Below are 14,643 nucleotides of genomic sequence, written 5' to 3'. Positions count from 1 at the left end.
AATTTCCTACTATTACAAGTGAAAATACACAAACCCGGGCTGCTGTGCGGTTCCATCTCAGCATGCTATCACCTTCAGAAGAAACCCCAAAATGACTGGAAAGCAATTTAAATCTTTATTTATGCTAGTCTCGTCAAAAATTCCAAAATGGGATTCAATGTCTCTCGTGCTTGTCCTATGTGTTACAAGGTGTATCTCTTACAGCATCACCCAGTAGCTGTCTTGAAACTGCATTCAGGCAGTTCAGTCTCTCTTCCTCCCTCCCCTTTCTCTCTCCCCAAGAATTCCCAAAACAAAGGACAGAGGGGGAGGGGGAGAGAGAGAGAGAAAAAGAAAGCCTAGCTCACAATGGCCTTTCTCTTTATTCTCAGTTCCTCCCATTTCGGTATTTACCCTTTTTCTCTTGTATGCAGATCTCTGCCCCTTTGGAAATAACTCAATCTACATTTTCTTTGCCCTTAAAAATTCTGCAGTTCTATCCCCCATCATCATTAGCACACCACCACCGCCCCAGGCCCAGAAGCTGCCCACATAGCAAAGGATTAGTTCTCTTGTGGGCGGAGTATGGGGAGCATGTTAATACTTTTTTTCTGGCGTATAAATAACCATCAATGACCTCTTCACCTATCACATAGCAGCTGTTGGATTCATGATTGGCAGGTAAATATAACGCAAAGTATAAGTTCTCCTGGTGACTAAGCTCTTATTTTATACATACAAATATTCGTCAAGATTCCCCCCAAAATTATCCCTCAGAAAAGGGAGCTGCCTTAGGTCCTTACAAAATCTAGCATGTTACAGGAAGCTCTCTTATTTAAAACATTAAAATACTGTTTTGAGAAGACACATCAGTCTGAAAAACAATCGGTGCTAATTAGGGATGCTTCTAAAGATCCTGATAATCACCTGATAGAAACAATAAAAAAGGAGACAGACACTTAACACAGATTTATTTAGTGCGTAAGGGGAAGGGCCTTGCAATTATGTGAAATGTTTTTTTAAAAAAAGCTTTTTTACAGACCACTAAAAAGCAATGCATTTAGCAAGGCTGGGCACCTGCTGGGTCCCCACCAATCTCGGGCATCCTGAATGCCTCTCTCCCCTTCTCTTGGGCTTTCACACCCAACTTCACATTGTGCTGGGGGATGAGCTCACCCAGAGAGCCTCCGCTGAGGTCTTGCAGCCTCTACACTCCCTCTCTGTGGCGGGCAGAACAATGGCCCCGAGATGTCCACGTCCTAATCCCCAGAATCTATGAATATGGTACCTTACATGGCAAAAGGGACATTGCAGGTGTAATGAAGGATCCTGAGATGGGAGATTATCTAGGTGGGCCCAAAGTCATCACAAGGGGCCTTATAAGACAGAGGCAGGAGGTCAGAGAAGATGTGACAGCAATAGCAGAGGTTGGTGTGATGCAACGTAGCTGCAGACCATGGGCCCAGCAATGCAGCAGCCTCTAGAGGCTGGAAAAGGCAAGGAAATAGATTTTCCCCCTCAAGCCTCTAGAAGGAACGCAGCTCTGCCAACACCTTGACAGTAAGACTCTGTCAGATTTCTGACTTCCAGAACACTAAGATAATAGTTTAAGGGGGAAAAAAAGGCAAGGCATTTAGTACTTACAATGCAGAGGTTATGAATATGTGTCCACAGGAGGAATTGTTCCCTGTGTTTCCAATGACAGCGTCACACACAGTTTCAAAAGAGTTTGCATCTCTACCAGCATGGGCTGAGGTGGTAAACTGTCAGAGGACTCAAACGAGTAAGGACAGAGATACAGATGTCAATGAACCTCCAGCAGAGCTTGGATGAAATTGCTCCATGAAACATGACAGTGCAAAAAAGCCAATTTCTAAATTAATATATCCTTTTTATATAATGTGTGACTTTTAGATATGGAGGGTACAATAAAAATTGAATCATAAATACATAACTATTTTATTTATTTCTCTAGAAGTTTATATATTCAAGTTAGCCAAAAACATTGGTCTTTGTTTCCTTGGTTGTTTGGTTGGCTGGTTTTGTTTGAGCATGTTTTAAATGTTTTCATTGGGATAATGGGAAATTGCTTTATACTTAGAGTTATATGAATTGGGCATATATGGGCATAATAGGAACAGAATTAATGGGCCTAGAGTTTCTGTTTTAGTCTGAAGGGAACTAAAACCTGCACTTACCTGCAATTTTAGGTTGATGGCTCCATATTTGGAGGGATGCATATTTGTTTCCTGGGCTGTGACTTGAAGAACAGTCGTTGAAACATTTGAGACACGCAACGGCCAGGTGAGCCCCTTACCATTGTCACTGGAAGCATTAGGCTGGGAATTCCTTCTCTTTGCAAGATCTACAGAAGACCTTATTGGAGGGGGAGGGAAAGGCAAATTCAACTAGCGTTGTCCTTTTTCATCAGAGATTTTTTTTTTAGATAAGAATATTGTTATTGTTTAATACTTGGAAGAGTTCTAAGTATTTGCAGACATCAGTAACCAAGGTACTTTCTTTTTTTTTTTAATTTTTATTGGAGTATAGTTGATTTACAATGTTGTGTTAGTTTCAGTTGTACAGCAAAGTGAATCAGTTATACATATACATATATCCACCCTTTTTTTAGATTATTTTCCCATATAGGCCATTACAGAGTATTGAGTAGAGTTCCCTGTGCTATACCGCAGGTTCTTATTAGTTATCTATTTTATATATAGTAGTGTGTATATGTCAATCCCAATCTTCCAATTTATCCCTCCCCACCCCTTACCCCCTGGTAACCATAAGTTTGTTTTCTACATCTGTAACTCTCTGTTTCGTAGATAAGTTCATTTGTTCCCATTTTTTAGATTCCACATATAAACGATATCATATTTGTCTTTCTCTGTCTGACAGCTTCACTCAGTATGACAATCTCTAGGTCCATCCATGTCACTGCAAATGGCATTGTTTCATTCTTTATTATAGCCGAGTAATATTCCATTGTATATATGTACCACATCTTCTTTATCCATTCTTCTGTTGATGGACATTTAGGTTGCTTCCATGTCCTGGCTATTGTAAACAGAGCTGCAATGAACATTGGGGTGCATGTATCCTTTTGAATTATGGTTTTCTCTGGATAATCCCAGGAGATAGCAAATTCTAATCCAAGCTACACCCTACCTCTTTCCAATAATTCATCATCTTCCCTATCATTCAGGAACTTTTAGAAATCCAAACTGAACTTGCTTTCCCCTCTACAGGGCCTGGTTAGTGCTTCTCTTGATGACAAGAAACAAAAGGAAAAAAAAAAAATTTAAGGAATTTGGTGTCATATTTTGAAATACTAAAAAAAATTAAGGAAAATCTCTGATTTAGCAACATTTCTACTCAGAATTCCCCAAAGAATCTTGATTTGAGAGAAGAGTTGACTAAAAATTATTTAGTGGTACAGTTGTGTAGTGTTTTGATTTTCAAAGGGCTTGTCGATCTATCCTGTTTGATCCCCTCAACGACCCCTCGAGGTAAGCAGGGCAAGTATGACCTCCAATTTGGAGATCAGAGAAGATTTAGGTTTAGAGAAAAGTGAGAACTAACAAATATTTGTTTGGCTCTTACAATTGTTTGGTCCTATGGGGTGGGCCCTCTTTAGTTAGAACTCTTCTAGTGCAAGTTTCAGAAAAACCAGCTCAAACCAGCTTAAACAAATGAACAAACCAAAAAAGGGAATTCATTGGTTCATATAAGAAGTGCAAGGGGTGAATTCAGAGGAATTCAGCTCTCTCCTCTCCATCCTCTTGAAACGGAGCAGGACCCTGTGGTCCTCGCCCCCCATGTCCTCTGCCTGCCTTTTGTCTGTGGAAAAACTTTAGCCAAACAATAAGTTTAATCAGAGAAGTGAGAAAACGCAGAAACAAAGGAAAGCAGTCCAACAAGACCAAATAATAATAGTTTAGTCATTAAAGCAAAGTCAAGGACCTTAATTCCTCCTCGAGGGCTCTAGATCATATTCTGAGCCGTATCCCGTGAGCTGTCGTATAGATACTGAGATCCCCACCAGGTGGAAGAAGTTACCTACATGATGACCAGACTGCCGCCATGACATCAGCTGCCGCAATTCTGAGAACTGGCCTCAAAGAAATGGGAACAAACCGACCCTGGCACTGAGGACTAACTGTACTTAAAACAGTCAAGATGATGCTGGTCAGACCACTGCAGGACCAATTTCAAGATGACGGTCAGAGCTGACTCTGCTCTTTCCATATGCAGCCCCCTCCCTCCATCTATAAAAGCTCTCGCCCCCTGTTTGTCAGTGGGGGGGAGTCGGCCTTCGGACAGGCGTCCGCCCTCTGCCCAGCTCCCACACCAGGTTGCCAGCCTGTGAAATAAAGCAGACTTTCCTTTCCACCAAGCTTGCCTCTTTCTTGGCTTTAGAGCAGCAAGCAGCCGGACCCCACTTTTGGTTACACTCTCTCTCTCTCTCTCTCTGTTCCCCTCACCCCTTCTGTTTCCAACTTTAGCTTTCTTCTGTGTTGCCTTCATTCTCAGGCAGGCTGTCCCCCAAGAAGCAGAGGTGACCACCCCAGGATTAGATGCTACCAGCTTAGCAGTCCAGTGGAAAGCAAGGTCCTTTCTCACCACTGTTTCAATAAAAGTTGGATGCTGGGCCTCTTCAGCCTGACCTGAGTCACATTCCCAACCCTGAACCAATTACTGTGGCTCTGCCTTGTGTCAATTGCTCCCGGGGGCGTGGTCATTCCCCTTCCTGTGAAATGACAGGAGACCCAGGAGAGTATGAGTCTCTCAAATGCAACCTGGCGTTGTTATTAGCATAAGGGGTGGCGGGGAATGGTTGCTGGGTAGACAAAAACTACAGAAGTCTATTCCATTCACCATTTTCATTATTCAGTTGAGAAAAGTGAAGTACAGAGGCATTGTCCTGGGTCTTATAGCCAGATCTCAGACCACAGAGCCCATGGCCTCTTTGCACATTGGTGGAGACAAATCCATTGACATGCCTTAAAGTGGTTGAATTGACACCTGAACTTGGGCCATCTGCTGTTCGGCTCTAAACTCATGCTCGTTGCCAGAAATACGAGCTTATGTCATCCTACTATGCCTCACATTGTTAGCTCACCTCCCACCACCATCCCAATAAAGCAACCTATCATTTAAAGAGAAGATATTCTCAGGTCCAGAGTAAGTCAACCATCAAGCCTCTTCATGCTTTTCCTTTAGACCTGCTGGGAGGCAACGGGAAAGCCAGCCAGGGCCCAGCCTCCATTTCTTCCTGAGGTTGGCCCTGCTCCACCCTTGCTCCCCAGCCAGTAGGAGGAGCTCAGTAGTGTTCCCCCACTTCCTTCTTCCTCTCCACCACTCTGCTCTTGGGTGTCTATCCAATCAATACAGTTCTGATCTATCTAAGAGACAGCCATGCCTGTGCTCTTAAACATGTAACTATTTCATGCCAGGGATGGCACCTTATTTCTTCTCTCCCCAGAATGACTAGTCCAGCACTCTGAAGGTAGTCAGCTTTCCGTAAGTGATTCTGACTTGCACTAACCCCACTTTGGTGGTATCTTGAGGGTTAACATTCAGTAGATTAAGAGATGGCATAATGATAGGTATTACTCATTTCTCTAAATTTTCTGATCACAGATTTTTCCAGAAGCCACAGATTGCTCCAGAGTGGATGGGAACAATTCCATAAGCATTACATTGGGTATGAATTGGTCTTAGGGTTATTTTCTAATCAAAGCATCTTTCAGTTGCTTTACAGTGCATTTTTTAGAAAACAATTTCTCCAAATCATGTCTTTTCGTAGCCTAGTTCCTCACAGTAAAAAAGCCCCTCTTTTACGTTTTCTCTTTCCATTCTTTGAGATACTCACTTTTTTCTATAGATAGATATAAATGAATTAAATATATTTCATTTTCCTCAAATTTTAATGTGTCTTCTTTAGATTCTATCCTCTAGTTCAGGCTGAGAATAGGGAGTTAGAATATCCAGAGCATTAAAAATTTATCACTTCCATCGTAATTTATAGGACTTCTCTTATTTCTAAGGAATATCTCATTTGCTTAGGTGATTTTGCATTAGAAAGGGGAATTAATATTTTCTGAAGCTCTGTATGAGTTTTCAAAAATCTGTTGGATGGTGAGTTTTTAATAACTCCAACTAATTACCCTTTTTAAGATTAGATGTTAGGTAGAAGCCTTTAGGTTTCCCACCATTGAAAACTACTAATAAAACCAATTTATTATGAACAAGATGTGGTTTCAATATGAAGATACCTCCAGGGGACAGCCATTTGTACAAGAAAGATTTTCTGCAATTCAGGTTTGAGGAGATCTATAGTAAATCCTTCCAACAAAGGAATGTTGGTTGGAAGTACTAAAATTACGTGAGCAGTTTTCCCCTTTGCTGAGAGCAGTGGGATGAATTAATGTGATATTTGTTTTCTACCTACTGGCTTGTAATGGTAATGAGGATGGGGAGGGCCTTGTGGAGGATGAGAGCTGTGGGGACCCCAGAAAGTCTTCATTTGCCAGGTCTTACTTTTATTACCTATTCCCCACAGTGCCCTGGATCTAAAAAATAGAATGTCGTGCCCTAAGCAGCGCAATATGTTTGACTTGGGTGATAGAATCATAATGTAGGCAGGGTCTTATAAATTATGCAGACTAATCCCACCCCAGGTCCATTTTATGGATAAATAAAGTGAGGATCCCAGAGGACCAGAGACTTGGCCAGGGTCCCCTAGAAAGTGGCAGTACCCAGCTTTCCAAGTCTCAAATCAGCGTTCTTTCTACACTGAGACTCTCATTTGTTCTCACTCATCATGCTTGTCATCCATTTTGGGTGGCCAAGCTGAGGACAAGACCCAAATTTTTTGAACATGTCACCTGAAACCACATTTAATATCAGAACTTGTCCAGACTTTAGCATATATTGGAAATGAGATGGACACAGATGGACAGGGGTCCATTCGCTGCAAGAGTAGAAATGGGAGGGCAGTGAAGCCAAGGGCATTGATGCTCCAGGAGAAATGCTTCCATGCAGCCTCTCTACCTTCATGCTCTTTCCTCCTCCCCTCTTTCCCCAGTACCTGCCCTACTGCCTCTCTGCAGCTCCTCTGTACACTGGCACTGAGGATCGCTGAAGAAAGGGGAGGTGGGAATTTTCATGTGACATCCATACACTGTCCTTTTAGACGGAGTACTCACTGAGGCAAAAGAATTAGTAAAACTCATGAACCAAAACCTGGGAAATTTTTCATCTTCAATGCAGACCTAGGTTAAAATCTTCCCTTAGTCATTTGCATATATGGTTTTACAAAAATGTAGTCATACCTTATATAGTACTCTGCAACTTATTTTTTCTCATTTTAATTAATGTGAACATCTTTCCAGGTCAGTATGTAATATCAATCTGTCAATCAAAATTATTTTTTTAAATGGGTGCTAAATATTCCACACTGTGGAATAATCAATTCAACACCATAATCAACTCAACCTCTCCCTTTACATGGGTGTTCAGTGTTAGGTTTGCTATTCAAAAAAATGCAGTAATGAAGTGCTCAGGCCAGTGCCTGCGATAAAGGCACACCAAATGTCAGGCTCCCTGTCTTCCTTAGCTATTGGTGCCTTCACAACCAGAAATGGAATTAAAACGGGAGTCAAAGGTAACAACTCCAAAGACTCACTAATCATTTTGTACATCTCTGCTTCCTGAGTTCGTTTTTCTTACTTTCTGAATTTGCACTTGACACCAGTCCTTTTCCTACTTTATTTCAAAGGAGGACATCGCAAAATGTTAAATCTGTCTGGAGCAACTCTATCAGCAGCAGAAAAATGCTCCAAAGGTGGGACAGGGGAAGCAGCAGCATGCTGTGGAAACTTTTTTTTTTTTTTTAACATCTTTATTAGTATGGAGGTTCCTTAAAAAACTAAAAAAATGGAAACATTTAAAACAAGGGAAACATCACATGATTCTGGATTAAACATCAGCTTTAAGCTGACCACTATTTTTATTTTGAAATAGTGGTGAGGAAAGCAAGTTGAAGACCTGGGAATAAACAGATCCTGAAGTTTCAACCCAACGGACAGAGAAACATGGAGGTTTCCTTCTCTGAAAGATAGGAAATACACTTGTCGTTTTATATCTTCACATTCTTTCAATCCATACAACTGTTTCCTTCCTCTTTCCTCAATATCTATTTGTTGCCACATTGGGATAGGCCTACAATTGTAGTCAATCTTTTGAAGTCTTTAATCTATCATAGGAGTGTAGACTTTGGAATACTCAGAAAATCTGGATTCATATCCTGGCTACAGTTGTTATTTACTAGTGATTGACACCTGGGAAATTCTTAGTGTGAGTCTTCACTTCCTCATCTGTAAAGTGGGGACAACTTGTTAAATCTGGCTGCTATGAGGGTCAAATAAAAGTAATGCAGAGCAAGTGTGTGACACATAGTAAGTGTTCAATAATAGTCCTCTTCATTCTGGATCAATGGAAACACAGATCCTTTCTCTCCCTGGTGTATTAGTGTATAGCATACTATTGTTACAGCTTGTATTTCTGTTGTCCTTCATCAATTTCCATAGGATTGCCAAAAGATATTAATCCTTTCTGAGCAATTGGAAGAAAAATATGCTTATAGTGACCTCATTTTTCAGGAAACCAAAGTCATGGAATGAAGCATTCACCCAAGACTAAAGCACTGCTGCTTCCAGGAGTGGCTGCTGGAGGTTGATGTCTGTGGGTAAGTTTTGTACAGTTGCTCATGTGCTCTGCCTTTTCCCACTGTGAAACATGGTTTGGTTTTGTTTTGTTTTGTTAATTTATTTTATTTTTGGCTGCATTGGGTCTTTGTTGCTGTGCGCAGGCTTTCTCTAGTTGCGGTAAGCAGGGGCTCCTCTTGGTTGCAGTGCGGGCTTCTCATTGCAGTGGCTTCTCTTGTTGTGGAGCACGGGCTCTAGGCGCACGGGCTTCAGTAGTTGTGGCACCCAGGCTCAGTGGTTGTGGCTCACGGGCTTCAGTAGTTGTGGCACCCAGGCTCAGTGGTTGTGGCTCACGGGCTCTAGAGCACAGGCTCAGTAGTTGTGGTGCATGAGCTCAGTAGTTGTGGCTCTTGGGCTCTAGAGCGCAGGCTTAGTAGTTGTGGTGCATGGGCTTAGTTGCTCCATGGCATGTGGGTCTTCCCGGACCAGGGCTCGAACTCGTGTCCCCTGCATTGACAGGCGGATTCTTAACCACTGCGCCACCAGGGAAGCCCGTGAAACATATTTTTAATAATTACTAGCAATAAGGTAATGAAGAGAGTGACAATTCTAACGAATCTTTTAAAAAATTTTTTCTGGCTCCCCCAGGACGGTCAGGGTCAAATGTGATGTCATAAGTTTTGAGAGTGAAACCTTGGGAGGGGGAAAGGCAGCAAGAGAAGGAAAGATAGATAATTCACATAGAAGATGCTGGCACTGGAAGCAAATCCTTGGAACATTTATGTTTGGGGGTTGGTGGTGGGTATACCACTGACGCTCTCATCATTTAGTTGTTGAATGTTGAAGACGTTACTTTTCTTCTCCAAAGAAAAGGCGTTGACTGCACGTTGAGTACATAAAGCCAGGTCACTATTGGGAAACTGAAGAACACAGCAACTTACCTGATAGTCAGTTGACTTGGATGCTGTTAGTAAGATCCTCAGCTCATTTCTTTGTAAGGTACCCTCTTTCCCCAAAAATGAGCCCTATTGCATACTCCAACACATATTCTCAGTTTCTATTTGTGGTGGTTTCCAGGCTATTCAACAAGCTGGTTACTCTCCTCTGGACCTAATTCAGATATTCATGTCCATAAAGAGTGGTACTTAGGCTGTTTGCAATTACGAGCTAGTACTAATATCATCACCATGATGCATGACTTTATGAATAAATCTGTATGCATTTCAGATTATAGAGAAAAACTGGAAACCATCCAAAAACTGGGAAGAGCTAAGTAAATAATGATACAGCCATATGATGGAATATTTGCGGCCATTAAAAGATGTTTATAAACCTGGGAAATTCTTCTCTAAAGACAAGTGCAAAATTGTATACGTATTACATAAACATTTTACTGAAAGAGATGGAAATAGGCCAAAATGATAAAAGTACTACATTTAGGATAGGGCTTTTTCCTGTTTCTTTACGCTTTTCTGCACCCTCCAAATTTCCTATCATGTGCATTTATTAAATATTAGAAGGGAAAGTAAAAAAAAAGGGGGGGAGGGAGAAAAATGTTTTCGGAACTAAGTGGGGTCTTACCAGTAGAATGAAATAGCAAGCCCATCACCATCTTTATTTTAAGCAGTGTCTTAGTAATTACAAAGTCCATGTGTCTGTTAGTGATACGGCCCTAAGTCATTACCTTTTTTACAGCTATCTTTATACTCAGCTTATAGTCCACTGAAATGCCTTTTGTTTTTTTGGCCGCGCTGTGCAGCATGCAGGATTTTAGTTCCCCAGCCAGGGATTGAACCCATGCCTCCTGCATTGGGAGCGCAGAGTCTTAACAACTGGACTGCCAGGGAAGTCCCTGAAATGCTTCTTTATAAACCTTGAACCCTAGGCTAGGGTTTTCTCTCCATTATATATTTGTGCCATTGGTTTAGAAAGACAGGTGAAATTTCATTTTCTCAGATTTCACCCATTGTCCAAACTTGTCAGGACCCCTTTAGGTACCAATGTTATCTTATCATACAAGAGCTATTTCTTCTAGTGGCAGGTCATTTGCAAATTGTCTTAACCTATCACCAGTATCCTGAACCAGAAAATTTATAAAAATGGCATGTAAGGTAAGATGAGGACAGAGCCTGCTAATTCAGACTAGCACATGTCCATCAATGAGCAGCTTTTAGAAATGGCTATAGAAGGGTTAGAAACCCACTTGACTAAATCTCACCCAACCCCCATCTCTCCCTCTTATCCATAAAGATTTTAAGGGAAAGTGTTAAGTGGCTTTTTGGAATCAATATATAAGCATTCCTGGATAAATATATCCCAAGATTCTCATGCAGCTTGTCAGTTTTCTCATTTTGACCAAGGTAAGTCTGTTTTCTGTAATTCTATGGGGAATAACATCACCAGTAAAGATTAGAAAAGATTCAGTATCTTTAGATTAATGCATTATCACCTTGATCAAATCAGAAAGTCTGCTGCATTTAAATTGTCTTAGAAAATGTCTAAAGATAAAAACGTCTTTGATCTACATTAGGTCATGTGGTATAAATTCCACTGTTATTTAGAGTAAACTGTGAGTAATACATTAGAGGTTACTTTGAAGGATCCTTGTCTAGAAGCTAAAAGGATAAATATTAGAGCACTTTTTGTAGATCAAGTGGTAAAAGCACCCGATTCACTATTGATCAGCTATGTGACTTTGAATAAGCCACTTAGACACCCCAGAGCCAGTTTCTTTTTCTGTAAAAATGAGGTGATACGTAGCCTTTAGGGTTGTAATAAAGATTGAATGAGGTGATGGATGAGAAAGTGGCACTAAATAATTATTAACATGTACTGAGGTGCTTACCATGTGCCAGACACGCCACATGCTTTGCATGGTTCATATTATTTAATCCTCATGCAACCCTAGGCAATGGTACCATTACCATCCCCATGTATTTGAAGTGCTAAGATTTAAAGTAACTGGCCCAATCCACACAAAGTAGTACTCAAAACTAAAGAACTCTAATGATATACCAAAACAAGTACATACTGTAATGTCTATTATGTGTCAGAATTGGGAGACTAATAACAGACCATAAACTTAAGTTTCCACATCTGTAAAATGGGGTAATAACAGTGTCCATCCTGCCCATGATCATTATGATTAAATGAGACAATGCATGTAAAGTACTTGGCACAGTATTTGGTACATAGAAAATACTCAGTGTCAGCTACTACGATAGGGGCTCAGTTATTTTTTAGTAAAAAAGCACTTGCGCAATTATTCCCATTAGGTGAACCACATCTCTAAAATGGAAATAATTATGGCCACAGACTCCATTTTCCCATTGGTAGGATTAAGTTCTGGTAATTATTATACAGGTTCCACATTTGTTATATAACTGGACTCCATCCTAAGCTTACTGAGGAATCATTTGTCCAGGGGCATATTATTCCTCCCACTCCAAATTGTTAAGATTGGAGAATAACTGACTGTTTAATAAAAGAACACCTCAGCACTCAGTATAGTGAACTTGGTCATGACACTCCTAAAGCTTAAGAGTTAAGGGGGTGGATGATCCAAATGATGAAATGACAGGCAAAGTTTTTTTGCAAGGACAGTTATAAACTAGTATTAACACAGATCTTAAGAGCTTATAACTGCTAATGTGTTTTGCTTAGACAGCATTTTGGATTGTGATCGCCATGTGTGGTATCCTCTTGCCAGACCCGCTACTCCCCTGAGACGGGGTTTCCACCTCCTTCCTTTTCGTACTCTCCTCCACTAACCCCACTCCACAGTGATCATTACTTTGACTTAACTCTAGAGTAGGAAATAATGAGGAAAATATTATAGCAAAATAACCAAGACAAATACCCAAAGACTATAAAGTCCCATTCAAAGTAGAAACCCTCGGAATCTGTGCTTATTTCACCATTGCTGGACCATCATGTAAATTGGAACAGAACATCTGTTGAGGCCAAAGGTGCCTTCTTTAAAATACCTGCTATGGGGTTCAATTGGCAGGTGCCGCCATGGAGCGAGGAATAGAAGGAAACTCTGTTCTTGCGGCAGCTGTGTGCAGGGGGCTTCAAGCAAAGCAGCCAGCCCCATGGTCAAAAATTGATTAATTACAGGGGAGTGAACAAATAAGTGACTATACTGAAGATTATGGGAGCCCCTGTTTTTACTATAGGGTAAAGGAGGTACAAATACGAAGAGAGGGAAGGCTAGAATAAACCTTGTGGAGTAGAGGTGGAACTGGAGATCAGTGTGAACTTGTGGTTTTTAACATAGAGAGAAGGATGATGAGGAAACAAGCATAGATGTAGGTATTTCCTAATTGTATACTGAGGACCTGGTAGCAATGATAGCACGGTGGCAATGAGCACAAGTGAGCACCCAAATCTTGGTTCTAAATGACATTCTCCACTAAAGTGAACCAGGACTCTGGAGAAATGGCTGATCCCAGGACTGGGGTAGTGAAAATGCAAGATGGAGCCTGGAACATCTGGTGGTGACTGAAAGTTAGGAAGTGCTCAAAGAACCATGGGGACGTGCAGCCATTATGGAAATCAGTATGGAAATCCTCGAAAAATTAAAAATGGAATTACCATGTGACCCAGCAGCCTCATTGGATATGTATCCAAAAGACTTGAAAGCAGGATCTCAAGGAGATATTTGCACACCCATGTTCACTGCAGCATGATTCACAAGAGCCAAGTGGTGGAAACAACCCAAATGTCAATCAACAAATGAATAGATAAAGAACATGTGGTACAGCCAGACGGTGGAATATTATGCGGCCTTTAAAAGGAAGGAAATCCTGTCACATGCTACAACATGGATGAACCTTGAGGACAGTATGCTGAGTCAAATAAGCCACTCACAAAAGGACACCTACTGTACTGTTCCACTCATTAAGTATCTAAAGCAATCAGAACCATAGAAACAGGAAGTAGGAAGGTGATTGCCAAGGGCTGGGGGAAGGCACGTGAGGACATTAGTGCTCAGCAGGTATAGAGTTTCAGTGTTGCAAGATAAAAAAGTTCGAGATCTGTTGCACAACAACGTGAATATACGTAACACTACTGAACTTGTATACTTAAGAAAGGTTAAGATGGTAAATTTAATGTTTTCTACCACAATTAAAACAAACAAAAAAAGAACCTGAGACCATGTCAAAAGAGCACAGAAGCCAGCTTAAAAGTGCTCCCACTAGCCAAACCTAAGAAAACTGTAGCATCAAAATGAATCACGATAGTTTGTAGATTATAAAACAGAATCCATGTTCCACACCGATATAAATAATGAACAAACAAATGGGGGAGAAGAGAACGTGCTTACACTAGAATGTCAAATAAATGTAGAAGCCACAGTGTAATCAGAAAATCACCTTTTGGCTATCTTACCTGATTTCTTCAGATAAGAATCATCAGTAGATGCTAAAACTAGAGGATAAATATTTATAAAGAACAGGATATTGACATAGTCTGAAAGTAGCTCCCCACAAAATATTTATTAACTTGGCAGTGGAGAAACCTTGGAAACATAACCATGAAAAATTAACATCACCAGTAATGGGGAAAATTGACACTATGTGCTTCCTGATATAATGCAGAGAAGAACAAAGCATCATTTACTTCTCTAGTATTCCTGTCAAAAACCCATAACCTGAATCTAATCATGAGGAAACATCAGACAAACTCAAAGGAAGGACCATTTACAAAGTAACTGATCGGCACTCTTCAAAAACGTCAAGGTCATAAAAAAATAAAAATAAATTTTAAAAAAGGAAAAACTGAGGAAGTCTTCCAGATTGAGGAAGACTGAAGGGAAAACATAACTAAGCACATGCATCATCCTGGACTGGATCCTAGACCAAAAAGGAAAGGATTATTTTAAGGACATTTTGGACTAACTGGTAACATGTGAACGGGGTTTGTGGATTAAATGGTAGAATTTTAT

This window comes from Balaenoptera acutorostrata (genome assembly GCF_949987535.1).
Source record: "Balaenoptera acutorostrata chromosome 3 unlocalized genomic scaffold, mBalAcu1.1 SUPER_3_unloc_1, whole genome shotgun sequence".
Classification (NCBI taxonomy): domain Eukaryota; kingdom Metazoa; phylum Chordata; class Mammalia; order Artiodactyla; family Balaenopteridae; genus Balaenoptera; species Balaenoptera acutorostrata.
The sequence above is the reverse complement of the archived record's forward strand: the minus strand, read 5'-3'. Positions refer to the sequence as shown.